Below are 6,315 nucleotides of genomic sequence, written 5' to 3'. Positions count from 1 at the left end.
ATTAGGACTCATTGATTAAGACGTATTACTTATTGTTTCCGGTTGTGTTTCAGGTACTTTAGCGAGCATTTATGCAAACACGTTCTCGTACTCGCAAGAGGACTTTAGATACGGCTGAGGAGACAGACGAAGTTCTTGGTATTCCGAAGAAGATAGATTCTAAAGATTCGGATACAAAAAGTGAGTTGAAAGAGCAAAAGATTATCTAAAGCAGAAGAAAATGACCAGTAATCATGGGTGATCGTATAGTTCCGGCAGATCCAGCTCTTATAAACTTTTCTCGGCCTAAAATTGATGACATTCAGTCAAGCATCCTTCATCCGGCTATTCAGGCTAACACTTTTGATATCAAGCCGGGCACTATTCAGATGGTGCAAAATTCTATTTCTTTCGGAGGTGCTGCTACTGAAGACCCCAACATGCACATCAGGAATTTTGTCGAGATCTGTAGTACTTTCAAATATAATGGTGTGACTGATGAGGCTATCAAGCTGAGGTTTTTCCCATTCTCTCTGAGGGAAAGCTAAGGACTAGTTATATTCTGAACCAGCTGGGTCCATCACTACTTGGCAAGATCTTGCGTAAAAGTTCCTGGTAAAGTTTTATCCAATGGCGAAAACTGCGGCTATGAAGAGTGCTCTTACTCATTTTGCGCAGCAACCTAGAGAATCCATGTGCGAAGCTTAGGAGCGCTACAAGGAGATGTTGAGAAAGTGTCCACATCATGGTATGCCTGATTGGATGGTGATCACTGGTTTCTATAATGGTTTTGGGGCCCAATCTCGGCCCATGCTCGATGCAGCAGCTGGAGGCGCCTTGTGGGCCAAAAGCTATACTGAGGCTTATAATCTTATTGAGACTATGGCTATAAATGAACATCAACACCCAACTCAAAGGATGATGCCTGGGAAGGTAGCAGGTATTCTGGAATTTGATGTAGCTACAGCTATTGCAGCATAGCTCCAAGCGCTGTCTATGGAGGTCGATTCTTTAGCCACCTATGAAGTCAATCAAATAGCTATGGTCTGTGAGCTTTGTGCAGGTTCTCATGCTACGGATCATTGTTCACTTGTTAATGAATCTGTTCAGTATGTGAACAATTATCAGCGACTGCAACAGCCTGTGCCAGCTACTTATCATCTTAACAACAGGAATCATCCAAATTTCAGCTGGAGCAATAATCAGAATGCTATTCAGCAACCATATCAGCAAGGCGTAAGTAAACAGTTTAATTCACCTAGATTTTAGCAACCACAACAGTATGCTCAAAGGCAATCATATCCTCAACAAGGAGGTGCAGCTCCACCTTCTAGTGTTGATTTTGAGGAACTTAAGCTGTTATGCAAAAGTCAGGCTGTTTCTATCAAGACCTTGGAAAATCAAATCGGTCAAATAGCCAATGCAGTGCTCAATCGTCAACCTGGCACACTTCCCAGTGATACTGAAATGCCAGGCAGAAAGGAAGCTAAAGAGCAAGTCAAGGCTATTACCTTAAGGTCTGGTAAAGTTGTTGAGGCTGAAAAAGCAAAAGAAGGAGAAGCTGAAGTTGGTGATGAAGAAGTTAATCAAAAGGAGAAAGCGACGGAACCAAGAAAGACTACTGTTGAACACACTCTGCCTGAGGGTAATACATGGGAGAAACAGCTCTATCCTCCACCACTTTTCCCTAAGAGATTGCAATAACAAAAGCTGGATAAGCAGTTCAGTAAGTTTCTGGAGGTGTTCAAGAAACTTCACATCAATATACCTTTCCCTGAGGCTCTGGAGCAAATGCCTAGTTATGCAAAATTTAGGAAGAGTATTCTTTCAAGGAAGGTGAAACTGGATGACCTTGAGACCGTTGCTCTAACGGAAGAGTGCAGTGCTGTGCTATAATAAAAATTACCTCCAAAGCTTAAAGATCCAGGTAGCTTCACCATTCCTTGCACCATTGGCAAGTTGTCTTTTGACAAGTGCCTGTGTGATTTAGAAGCAAGCATCAATCTGATGTCGTTGTCTATCTTCAAAAAGTTGAATTTACCTGATCCAAAGCCCACCTACATGTCTCTACAATTGGATGATCGTTCTATTACATACCCACGAGGCATAGTGGAGGATGTGCTAGTAAAGGTGGATAAGCTCTTCTTTCCTGCAGACTTTGTTATTCTGGATTTCGAGGAAGATAAGAAGATTCCCATAATCTTGGGGAGACCTTTCTTGGCTACAGGCCGAACCTTGATAGATGTGCAGAAAGGTGAACTTACTATGAGGGTGCAGGATCAGGATGTGACATTCAATGTATTCAAAGCGATGAAATTCCCTACAGAAGACGAGGAATGCTTAAAGGTGGATTTGGTTGCTTCTGCAGTTACTTCAGAACTTTATCATATGCTAATGTCTAATGCATTAGAGAAAGCCTTAGTGGGGGGGACTTTGGCAGTGATGATGAGGATGGCAATGAGCAACTATAATATCTAAATGCTTCTCCTTGGAGGCGAAAGCTAGACATGCCATTTGAATCTCTTGGTACTTCTGACCTCAAAAATGCTGAAGGAAAGCTCAAACCATCTATTGATGAAGCACCTACCTTGGAGCTTAAACCATTGCCTGAACACTTGAGGTATGCTTTTTTAGGTGATGCATCTACTTTACCTGTTATTATTACATCTGACCTTTTAGGTAGTGAGGAGGACAAGCTCTTGAGGATCTTGAGAGAATTCAAATCGGCTATCGGATGGACTATAGCAGACATCAAAGGGATCGGCCCTTCGTACTGCATGCATAAAATTCTGCTAGAGGAGGGTAGTAAGCCGACTATTGAGGAACAACGCAGACTTAATACTATCATAAAAGAAATGGTAAAGAAAGAAATTCTGAAGTGGCTGGATGCAGGAATCATATATCCTATTTCTGACAGTTCTTGGGTGAGCCCGTGTAATGTGTACCTAAGAAAGGAGGTATTACTGTGGTAGCAAATGAGAAGAACGAGCTCATCCCCACTCGAATAGTCACATGATGGAGGGTATACATGGACTATAGAAAGTTGAACAAGTGTAGCGCCCCCCAAACCCGGGTCAGAAGTTTGGGGTCCACAACGCATACACAATATATAAACCTGTATATGAAATATTATTTGTAATGACCCTGCTTTACATAACCACGGATCGCAACAGGTTAAAGTATGAAAACAAGCCACCACCTTAACTTTTATTACAACGTACCGAATCCCAACTAATTTAACTTACAACTGATAATGAAATTATTCTTACAATCTCACTATCTCACTACTGTAATAAGCTTCTGCTAGCTCGATCCAACACAACCTGGAGTCCTAGCTCGTACCTTGAGCTGGGAAACCTCCCTATCAACCGTATCCTTCTTAACTGTAGAATACATAAAAAGATTCGCAAGAGTGAGCTAACTAGCTCAGCAAGTCACAATAATAATAATTGAGGTTAATCAATGATCAAACGAAATGGTTTAGATGAATCAAATTTATTGCTAAACAATCACTAGAATTGGATATTCATTTTAAGTTTTAAAAACCAAGGTTAGGCTGCTGATCAGTCACGCACTAACCCCGAGCAGAGCACAAAGCACTACTCTAACTACTGGATCCAAGGCACATATTGGCCTAACTTGACCATCGATATGGTCTGACCACGAATCTGGTCCACATAAAGAAAACTATCCAATTCAAAAGCAGTTTAATATGATAAACAATGTAATTCAATTAAGCTGAATCATAACCAAAAATAATAAAACATTTGCATAAGAGCATGATGAAAATTTATGGGTATCACAAGGGTATGTCAAAGTATATAAAAGAAAGGGCCTCCGGCCTATAGGAGAATCAGGTATTAAATGAAGAATGTTTGTACCAGGTTTTAATCCTTTGATGTCACAAGGTATGGTTGAGTATAAAAGTTTCTATATGTTTAAATAATTTTGTTCCGGTGTTTAGTATATGATGGGTATATATTTGTGAGGTAGTATCATATTTGTGTGGTTTAGTATCTGGTAAATCAACAAGAAATGGTTCACAAAGAACAAGGCTTACGGCCTAAAGACCAAATGATGTGGCTCAGGTTCAAGGCTGAAAGATTCAAAGTATTTACAAGATAAAACAGAGCTATTTTGAATATTAACAATATGTCACAAGAGAATTTAGAAATATTTGCAATATATCTTGAGAAAGGTTTAGAAGTACTTGCCTTATCACAATCGATTCCAATTTCACTTGTATTCGTCAAATGACTCTCTTCAATAATCACTCGTCTACTTTTCCTATGCCTCGATTCTATTTCCTGATTACTGGCTGTATTTTCTATATGTCGATTCCATTTTCTGATTACCTGCTTCCCTTTCCTACGCCTTGCTTACTCTGCTAGGCATCATAAGTATCTATCAATATTTAACTCATACGATTCTATTCGACATACACTTCTATCTAACCTTCGTTTCACCCAAATCCGATTAACGGATCGAAAGTTACGCTATAAACAAGTAAACACCGAACATATAGACCGAAAGTCAACTAACAAGTCACATATAACACATAACACGTCAAATAATCATTGACATATCATTTTAAAAGAAGTCTCGGGTTATAAACAGGCTTTCGGGTATTCAAAATGATTTTCAAAATATTTTTCGGAATAAAAATAGGTCGCTGGATCAATTTCAAAGTAATAAACAGAGTTCGGTTGGCCACATCTGGCTTCAAAATAATTTTATAATAATTATCGAACCTTGAAAACAATTTAAAATAATATTTTAAAGCTCAAAATTATTTTTCGGAATTTTTAAATCATTTTTAAATAATTAAATCCAATTAAATAATCAATTAAAATCACTTAATAAATAATTAAACTAATTAATCAATTAATATCCAAATTAATTGATCAATTAATCAATTAATTATTAATTAAAATTAATTAATTAAGTAATTTAGATTTATTTTTAAATTAAAAATAAATTTTAGAATTAAAATAAATGATTTTTGAAATTTTTTTGAAAATAAAAATCAATTCTGGAAATGATTTTATAAAAGAAATCCAGTTTTTAAAAGATTTTAAAACAGAAATCCAGTTCCTGAAAGTTTCAGAAACTTCCAGGTACTAATTTGCAAATCTGCCAAAAATATTTCTGATTTAGGAACTTTTTAGATCAAAACGGGGTCAAAAATATAAACAAAACGGGTTGCCAAGAACAACCCGTCGGAATCTGGAAAATCCAGAATCCGGCGAGGTTTTCCGGCGACCTTGAATAACTCCGACAACCTCGTTTTAGCTCAAAGCTGCTCCGTTTGAGATAATTTCTGCTTCTACTCTATTCTAAATCGACTCAGGAACTCAGAAACGGACTCAATATCAACTAACAATCCTCCGAACATGTTTTCCGGCTAAAATTAAACTACAGTCCGGCTATTCATCGGAAAAATGCCAATTTATTCAATTCTTAATCAAACTTAATGATTCTAGTACCAGAACGAAGCTCTAATCACAAACAATCTATTTACAACATCCACAGCTATCAAAAACACCAGTATAATCTGAAAAATTGATTTGAAAATCTTGTAAAACTCAAAATCTCGTTTTTACTGATTATCGAACAAAATCATGCAAATCATATATGGAAATAATCCTTATGACTTCTACAATCATAATCAATCATTCAAACAGTCAAACAGTCCTTCAAACTCAAAAACCGAACTTAAATTTAAATAAAAAAAAATGAAAATTTGAAATTGATAAATATACGACCTTATATGATGATTTTGATACGGATACGATTGCCTCGTCGAGAGCTTTGTTTTGACTATTCATACACCTCCATCGGATTCCAATAACGTCTTCAAATTCTTGTTTGATTGCGAAGAACACGAAGAACATGGTTCGTTTCTCTTGATAATTATCTCTTTAACTGTTTGCAAATGATTTTTGGTACAAAATAAAATACGGTAGAGGCTATTTATAATTAAGGAAAATTAGTATCCCGTTGGATCATTCCGGATATAAAATGGTACGTTTATTTATAAAAACTGATCCAAACGGTACCGGTTATCCAAATTAGTACAATTTGTACTGCGGTCTTGGTCTCAGCGCCTGGTTACATGTATTACGAAGTGATAATTGTGATAGTTTAATAAAAAGATCCCGGTTATCAAAAATACGAGTTTTATTGATTTACTGAAACGAATAATGTATCGAAATTGTTACGCCGGGACCCGCGCAGGACAAACCGTACGCTGGATCGAAAAAGTCGAAACATGGAAAATGCTCAGAATATTGTAATTAGGTTAGGAAGGAGTTCTCGGAAGAGTTTCGGGTTCCA

At 37.2% G+C, this 6,315-nt stretch overlaps 1 non-coding gene across 1 annotated transcript; it reads right to left on the bottom strand.

Annotated features, from left to right (window-relative positions):
- Window positions 1-624: 624 nt before the first annotated feature.
- Window positions 625-731, bottom strand: LOC141688000 (small nucleolar RNA R71). Its single transcript, XR_012561471.1, has one exon. It is a non-coding gene; the product is annotated as a small nucleolar RNA R71 (small nucleolar RNA).
- Window positions 732-6,315: the final 5,584 nt, after the last annotated feature.

The sequence above is a fragment of the Apium graveolens genome, chromosome 9, assembly GCF_009905375.1.
Source record: "Apium graveolens cultivar Ventura chromosome 9, ASM990537v1, whole genome shotgun sequence".
Classification (NCBI taxonomy): Eukaryota; Viridiplantae; Streptophyta; class Magnoliopsida; order Apiales; family Apiaceae; genus Apium; species Apium graveolens.
The sequence above is the reverse complement of the archived record's forward strand: the minus strand, read 5'-3'. Positions and strand labels throughout refer to the sequence as shown.